Here is an 8,685-nt window from a genome sequence, read left to right on the forward strand (position 1 = left end):
GGCTGCCTCAGAGCAGGGCTGTCTCAGAGCAGAGCAGGGGTGCCTCAGAGCAGGGCTGCCTCAGAGCAGGGCTGACTGCCTCAGAGCAGGGGTGCCTCAGAGCAGGGCTGTCTCAGAGCAGGGGTGAAGGCTGCTTGTTTGCCCTGTTACCAGGCTGCTGGGAGTGATGCCTGAGTCAGAAACCTAACAGGAACTGAAATTGTCCTCTTGCTGCCTGGCAGAGCCCTCCCAAACCCTGGAAACTTAGCTCCACCCCCAAGGATTGCAGGAAGTGCTGAGGAGGAGACCCACAGCCTGTAGACACTGCCGGCCTATCCAAGGGCACCTACCCTGACCCAGGTGTGCACTGCATTTGGTCTTCTTTTGGGGATGTAGATGATGAGAGCTGAGGCCTTTAAGCTAGCTAGCTCATCCTGGGCTGATGGGGCAGGGGCGGGTGTTGGGTTGTTCACAGAAGCGCATAGAAACTAGAAAGTGAATTGACCTTGGGCTCCTAACCCCGTCCCCCAGGACTAGGAGAGAGCAGGTGAGATGTAAGCACATTGGGCCAGCATGGAGTGTCCTACCCCACTACTACAGAGCCAGTCTCTGAACCACCATGGTTGACTTAAGAGAAGGAGTTGATCAACTCGTAGCCATAAGCAAGGCGTAGGAAATCACTGTTGATGGCTTTTACCTTTTAACTGCAGAGCAGTTAAGGGGGTGTGGCGGGGCTGGGGAGGGAGCTTCCCCCACCACCTAGCATGTGGCCATGGCTCTCCAGCACATCGGGCGACTGTTCTTGACTCTGAGAAGTTCATTGTGACTCAGAGCAAATGCAACAGGGTCCAGTAATAGATGTGTGCTGTTTGCCATGTGGGCACAGCAGCTTCTGGGCTCTATTTACATTCTCTGTCTGCTGTGTTTGTCTTTTCTAATACATGGCAAGAAGATATTGCTAACATCAGCCTTAGGGGCGTCCACCATAGGGGAGGCCACCATAGAAACACACACCTCCCGCGTGTGAAAGAACAGGAGGGCACGTGACGGGGTGGTCACTCTCTGCTCTGGCGCCCGGGTAGAGCCAGGCTCCTGGGGGCCTGTGATTCTGTGAAACACCTCTATGTGTGCACAGTGACAATCTTACCCAGGAAGGCATATTGATAGCAAGGGAGACACAAGCTGGGGACCCAGGTCCTGTCCTCACTCGTCGACTCTGTGCCACAGTTTTAGGAACTGAATTTACCCCCAAACAGCGAGAGCCCTTAATGTCATAAAGAGCGGGACAGCTTGTGCTGGTGTCAACCCTACTGGGGACCCAACTGTGAGCTCTGAGGGAGAGCTGTCTTTAAGGAAGTCTTTTTTTTTTTTTTTTTCAAGGACAGAAAGTAAAGAGCCAGGGGTTATAGGCCTATTTAAATTGTTTACCTGATCTTGATTTAACTTTGGGAAGTGGTGTCTATCAAGAGACCCACAGCCAAACATTAGGCAGAGCTTGGAGAATCCTGTGGAAGAGGGGGAGGAAGGAGCCAGAGAAGTCAAGGACACCACAAGAAAACCTACAGAGTCAACTAACCTGCCCATAGGGGCCCAGAGTCTGAACCACAGACAGACAGCACGCATGGGACAGACCCAGGCCCTTGGCACGTAGGTAACAGCTCTGCAGCTTGCAGTAAAACAGCTCCTAACAGCAGGAGCAGGAGTTGTGTGGGACTCTGAATCCCCTCCCCTAACTGGGCTGCCTTATCTAGCCACAGTAGGAACTGGGCCACATACCTAGTCTACTGCAACCTGAGAGGCCAGGAGAGGTTGAGGACAGGGGAGGGAGGGGCTGGGAGGAGTGGAGGAAGGGGAAGTTTCGATCAATCGGGATGTAAAGTAATTTAATTAATAATAATAAAAAAGTAAAGAGCTAGGCAATAAAACCAGCAGGAGAGTCCATTCCCCCCCCCCCCCAACACACACACACACTTGGTATAGAAATGATGCACCAGGTGGTGTCGCACAGGAAATGGTGGCTGTTCTGTGAAGTGCTCCTGGGCTGGGCCATTCTCACAGCTACCCTGAAGGGGCTTCACTCACACAGGAAGAGAATCTGAGGGGAGCAACCTGTGTGTGATGAGCTAAGGGTGAGGAAATTGGTAGAAAGCTTCCCCGGCCCAGGATGCTTTGCTTCCATCTAGTCAATGACTTCTCCACTCCGGGGGGCCTCTGGCCTTACCCTGTGTGCCCAGTAGGCCCCCTGTGGTGCCATGCAGCAGCCCATGGGCATAGTTCCTTATTAAAATCTCTCCTTTTGTCTCTTCAGCGGCACTTAAACCATTTCCTCACACAGGATGTCACCCTCTCCTAAAAGACATTTGTCCTCATTACTGGGGACCACGACTCTCCAGGAGCATGTTCAGACCTGCGTGGCTCTTCTTGCTTCTGGAGTCAGGGCTGGACGTGAGGTGTGCTCGGTCCAGGGCAGGCCACTGCAGGCTGCTCTTCTTGCTTCTGGGGTCAGGGCTGGACGTGAGGTGTGCTCGGTCCAGGGCAGGCCACTGCAGGCTGCTCTTCTTGCTTCTGGAGTCAGGGCTGGACGTGAGGTGTGCTCGGTCCAGGGCAGGCCACTGCAGGCTGCTCTTGGTGCGCTGAGCTGTTGTCTGCTGCTGCTTCTCTGCCGGCTTTCTACACATTTTCAAGGACTCACCCCTCTTCATCAATGAGGGTCTGGGGTCCGTGAGTGCCAGGGTGAATGCTGGAAGCCAGTGCACCCTTTGGGAGGCTGAGTGCTGGGCCAATAGCTGAGCCTGACAAAGTGACATGGGACGTGGATCCGAGTGGATCACCCCCACACATAAATGAGACTTATGTCAAGTGTTTTAGAGGGAGGGGCACATGATCTCGCCCCTCCCCCCACACACACCATTTCAAAGCCATTGAACCATGTTATACCCTGCAGCCGGATCTGTTCTGCTGATAGTAGGGGAACCTCTGGAACCTGGGCGGTGAATCTCAGTTCTGGGTTCTAAAGGTGCCAACCGCGACTGCAGAGCTGTGTTTGAGCTCTAACAAGAGAAAGACGATACTTCCCCCCCAACAACTGGTGTGCGTCTCATAGCGCAGAGATTGGACCAAGTAAGTGCAGGTCCTGGTGCGCGAGTCTCTTAGGTAGTGCGCAGAGATTGGACAAAGGGAGTGCAGGTCCTGCGGATACAACAGCATCGGTTCTCCTTTCACAGGCACCAAGCAAAGTCCCAGGGCTGAAGAAGCCCAGGCCCTCTGTAAGATGGCAGACATCATCTCCTGCCTTTGAGAGGGTAGGGAGGAGAACAAGGAAAGAAGAAGGATGTGGGGAGGGAGGCAGTCCTAATGTGGGGAGCACACTGGAGGACTGTGCTGGTAGAGGCAGAGGAGACTCCATTGGTGGGTGGGGCAGACAGACATCTGAGCAAGGCAGTTACTTGTTAGTGTAGGGGTGGGGTCTAGTCTCAATTCCAGCTCGGCAGCTTGACTTACACGTAAGGTCAGCTGGGGCTTTACGGGAAGAGAGGCAAATGGATGAGAGGTCTTTCAGGAAACTTTGGATTCAGGGGACAGAGGAGTCCTTGCTTAGGCCCCTCGTGGATTATCTTGTCACAGGTAGAAGGTGTTTGTTTCTGAGGTGCCATGTGCTGGCTTCTAGGAAGTTCTTGGATGTTGACCAATGAAAAGAAACTTCCCAAGAGAGAAACTAGCAGAGAGAAAACAAACAAACCTACAAACAACCATGGGACCCTGAATTGAGGACAGGTGTGTCTGGCAATGAAGAAACGATGGGAATGTGGTGGAGTAGGGATGAGGGCTGAAGAGGAGATGGGAAGACACTGTGCTAGAAGGGAAATAAGAACACACTGGTCCAGAATGCTGTGACCTCAAGGGGTTGGTGCACATCTGATTGACTTGGTTTGAGATCTAGGAAACCCCACAGGGAGGTTGATTCCTCACTGCAGCCCATGAGACTGGCTGTGGCATCTGAGAAAGAAGCCAGAGTGCGGGTACAGCTGACAGGAGTCCTTTCTCAGGCCCCTGGTTCCAAGGACCCAGGACGGATGGCCTCAGGTTCGTCTCTCCACCTGTGTCTTCTTGAAAAAGGAAAATCTAAGGAGTGCCACGTTGGGACTGTGCTGAGTGTGGGTCTGGAGATGCCACCTTGGGGCTGCGCTGAGTAGGTCTGGAGATGCCACGTTGGGGCTGCACTGAGTATGGGTCTGGAGATGCCACCTTGGGGCTGCGCTGAGTGGGTCTGGAGATGCCACGTTGGGGCTGCGCTGAGTGTGTCTGGAGATGCCACGTTGGGGCTGCACTGAGTGTGTCTGGAGATGCCACGTTGGGGCTGCACTGAGTATGGGTCTGGAGTGCTACCTTGGGGCTGCGTTGAGTGGGTCTGGAGATGCCACCTTGGGGCTGCGCTGAGTGTGGGTCTGGAGATGCCGGGTGTGTGTTCAGTTCTGAGTGAGGGGCCTCGTGACTGCCCTGGAGGCCCAAAGGGTCCCTTTCTTACATAAATATGTAGGCTGCGCTTGTAAAAATGTTTGAGGGAAGGAAAAATACTTTTAACATTTGGAAACACTTAAATTCTCCCTTAGACACAGCTGCTTGGGCTGCCCACCTCTCTGGAGGATGCAGTGCCAGCCACAGAGCTGTGGAAGTCTGTGGCAGCCACACCTGGCCCCTTATCTCAGGGAGTAGGCAGAGCTGTAGAACCAGGGTGCACATTCTCCCACTCAGGACACTGCTGTGGCCTCCTGGGGTCACATGCTGCAGACAGCCCCCAGGCCGTCTCCCTCTCTTCTCTCCACACAGCATCAGTGTCCATCACTGGCCCAGGGGTCAGCGCTGGCCCGTGCTGTATGACCAACCATGACTCACACACCCCATAGTATCATCCTCTTGACCTGGGAGGGGCTGCCGTCCTCCCCAGCATAAAGCGGCTCACAAAGAACACAGGGAACTGGTTGGTGCCCAGCAGATGGGCCCGAGGCCATTGGTGCCAGAGCCTATCCTTTGGTAAAGACCATGTCTGTTTGCACAGCGGGAAGCACAGAGGAGTCCTGATGGTGCCCAGTGCACACTTGGTGCCCACCAGGCACTTTTCCCCTGGGCATCATGGCTGCCACCTCTGTTAGCTTCCTGCCTCTCTGGGGCTCTGTCTTCTTCAAACTCTAGGCAGCTGTGAGGAGGCCTGGGTAGATTCTGCCATCTGTTTCCAGTTCAGGGCTGTTTACCTATGGGAGGTATTCTCTGGGGTGACCTGTGAAGACTGTTCTAGTATGACACAGATGTGAATGAGATTGGGGGACAGGGAAACTGATGTCAGATAGTCCTGTCCCCTACACCATAAGTGATCCACGGCTTTGGCTGCTCCCGCCCTCCCACCACACTCTGGTGTCTGTCACTGGTGATGGAAACAGGGAGCCAGTGGGCAGGCATGACAGGACCAGCCTCCACATGGCAGGAGCAGCAAGAACCACAGGTACCTTCTTGGTGCCTTCTTCCAAGCCTGTACATCACAGGGTTCCAAAGGAGCCCACTTACTCCCCAGCCCCTGCCAAAGCCCCGTCCGACGCCCCGTCACCTGCTTCCTCTCTTCCCTAAGTCACCAGACTCTGGTCCCCCTGGATTGATTGAGCTTCTCACTTTGAGCACTGCTCTGTAGTGAAGAGATGGGTGACCTTAAGAGGAAAACATACTCCCTTAGAATAAAAATGGAATTTAAAATAATATGATTACTTTTATGTAGGTGACTGTTTTGCCTGCATGTATGTCTGTGCAGCACATGCATGCCTGGTGTCTGCAGAGGGCACCAGGTCCCCTGGGACTGGAGTTATGGATGGTTGTGAGCCCAGGCACTGAAAATTGAGCCCGAGTTCTCTGAAAAGCAGACGGTGCTCTTAACTGCTGAGCCATCTCTTCAGCCCCAGAAAGAATGGAATTCTCAAAAATGCTGTTCTCCAGCTGGCTGTGACGGTCTCTGATGTCAAAGAGTGGCTCCTGCACCCCTCTCCTTCCTGTCAGTCCTATTATCATCTACTGAGTTCTCTATGCGCACGCGCCTGTCCTATCACCTCCTGGCCCCTTCCTTCTCAATCCCCTGCCCCAGTTCTTTCCTGCCCTCCACCTTCCCTCCTGTTACCTGGCCCTCCTCCTGTTCAGCACATCTGTTTCTTCCCTCCCTGCCCACCAGCCCTCCCATGGCTCACTCCACCTTCCTATTCAATACCTTTTGGCTCTCCCACTACCCCTTTCCTCCCCCAATCCCGCCCCCATGTGCCAGACAATGGAACCAAGCCAGATAGCACCCGCTCCATGGCTTTCCTTGTACACATCATGATTGTTTTCAGTGCGCACACAGCTTCCCATGCTCTGTCTGCTGCCACCAGCATCCTCCACCCTCAACCCTCCCACCATGGTGGCAGATCTGAGTAGCCTCGGGCAGCACAGAATCCAGGCTTCCAGTCTCCTGCCTACAGCGTTCCACGTAAGGCTGTTGTGTTTCTGTCTGCACAGCCCAGCTCCGTTGGCCTGAAATTCTGAGCCTCACCCTGCCTTCTGCCACCCCCACGAAACTTCAGCACAGACATTCAGACACACCCTGGCAGCTGGGTGGACCTGATCAGCTCTCAGCATCCCAGGTGTATCCAGGCAGCCAAAGGAAGCTGGCCCTGCTGGGTCATGGCCTGCAGCCTGGGCCACTCCCACAGGGCTGCTAAGCCACTGGGCTGTCTCACTTCACTTATCCTGCAGCGGCAGCCGTGAGTCCTGCAGGACCATGGAATCCATCACGTCCTGAGTGGGGAGACCCAGGCAGAACAACTCCCCACTTCTCATCAACCTGGAGTCCGGAGTTTCCTTCAATCGTCTCAGGTGGGTCCTGAGACTGAGACCTTCTGGTCCTTTAGCGGACTTAGGGGACTTCTGTGAACCACCCTGTGATTGCAAGTGAGCCTCCGCTTCCAGGCTTGGGATGGGGACAGGTACAGAATCTGATAGCACTGTCCAGGGAGTCTTGTCTGACACCTGAGCAGAAGTGTCCCCCTGCCCCACCCCCGCTGTTCCTGTGGCTCCCTGGTGTGCCAGGAGCATCCTGGAAGGCAGACATGGCCACACCCTCTGAGTCCAGCACCTCCGGCCTTTTATTTGACTTAGGTCCCACCTGTGTTTGCTTTCCGAGATGTGTATCTGCCCACAGCGGCCAGGCTCACTGGATTGCTTGGGCTTCTGAGATGCAGCTGTCCCATCAGAGGTGGCTGCTCTCCCCACAGCACTGGTACTGTGTCAATGACCTCACCCTGTCCAACAAAGCTAGCACTCCTGAAGCCCCAAGGGCGGGAGATGGGCCACCATCCTAAGTCCACTGGACCCTGGGTTTTAGTCCTCTTTCAAGGGGCCTGTCTGGAGTCAGGGGAAGCAAGGATCTTCGGAACACACCGTTTTCCCTGTTGGGCCTTCCTGTCTAGCTCATCAAGATGGGCATGGGTGGGCTTGCCAACACTGGCGACTGTGGCCTTCCGGAAAGTGATTCTGGGCCTGGTGTTAAGGTGTTTCCAGGCTGAGCCTCAGCCCTGGGGCGTCTCCCTGCTTCTGCCCCTGTTGTATGTAAATACCACCTCCACACTCACTGCCACTGTGTTAGCTACTTTCCGTGTTGCTGTGATGAAATACCAAGCAAAAACAACTGAAGGGAGTAAGGAAGGACCGGCTTGTGTTGACTCCAGGGTGGTGTCTCATGGTGGGGAAGGCCTGGTAGTAGGATCTGGAGGCAGCCGGTCACTTCCGTCTGCAGTCGGGAAACAGAGCAGTGACTGCCGGGGCTCGGCTCGCTTCCCCTTTTTACTCATTCTGAGACCCCTGCCCATGGGATGGTGCACACTCCTTATTAGGGTGGGCCTTCCCACGCCAGCTAACTCCATCTAGAGACCGCATCACAGACCTGCCCTGAGATTCGTCTCTTAGAGATCCTAGATCCTGTCAGTTGATAATATTCACCATCACAGACACGGGAAAACACACAAATAAAAAGTGAAGGCCAGTTAAAGGTGAACAGGAGAAGTTCTTACCTCTGCCACTCTGGATGAATCCCTTTAGCCCAGCCAAAGACATAAGACTCTCCTCTTCTTTGGGAAGAAGGGAGAAGCTTAGAGCCATGAGAAACACTGGGAAAAGGTGCATGCAAATGCAGTGAGGCATAGAACCCAGTGCCATGATTATATCCCACTGTGAACCCGATCAGACAGGGGTGGGAGGCTGGGTGGAGGTCCCTGGGAAAATGGGGTTGAAAATGGGGGTCCCGAGGCTGTGGGCCTGGTCTGAGAGGTTGAGCTGGGGCCTGATCTGAATGTTGGGCCAGGGCTTATTCCTAAGCTGGAGTTTGTCTGGAATCAGATGGAAGGGATGCCAGGTAGACACCTGGAGGGAAGCGTGCCCAGGAGGGCCTCTGGGGCTGTGTGCGTTGATGGTTCTCAGGCCACACTCCTGTGCTGGGGTGAGGTTGACTCTTCCTCTGATGCGTTTTTCAGGGTGGGGGGGAGGGTCGCTGACTATGGTACGGGTTCCTTGTGCTGTCTCAGAGTGAAAAGCTGGTCTTCTGGGGTTTCTAGCTCCTTCCAGCAAGGGTCACAAAGTACCCACTCTCTTCCTCGAGCTCTGACTCCTGTGCATTAAAATGTTTATCCCTGATGCATC

The 8,685-nt window shown here is 54.5% G+C and overlaps 1 protein-coding gene across 12 annotated transcripts in view; it reads left to right on the forward strand.

Annotated features, from left to right (window-relative positions):
• The window catches only part of Mcf2l (MCF.2 cell line derived transforming sequence like), a 156,766-nt gene that overhangs the window by 72,857 nt on the left and 75,224 nt on the right, over positions 1-8,685 (forward strand). Inside the window, exon 1 of one of the 12 annotated variants that reach the window (XM_031339101.1) lies at positions 6,643-6,867. The exons of the other annotated variants lie outside the window; for them this stretch is intronic. The gene's annotated coding sequence lies outside the window, so the exon portion shown is untranslated. Of the gene's footprint in view, positions 1-6,642; positions 6,868-8,685 lie in introns of those variants that run through there. 12 annotated transcript variants of the gene reach the window in all.

The sequence above is a fragment of the Mastomys coucha genome, unplaced genomic scaffold (genome assembly GCF_008632895.1).
Source record: "Mastomys coucha isolate ucsf_1 unplaced genomic scaffold, UCSF_Mcou_1 pScaffold22, whole genome shotgun sequence".
Taxonomy (NCBI): domain Eukaryota; kingdom Metazoa; phylum Chordata; class Mammalia; order Rodentia; family Muridae; genus Mastomys; species Mastomys coucha.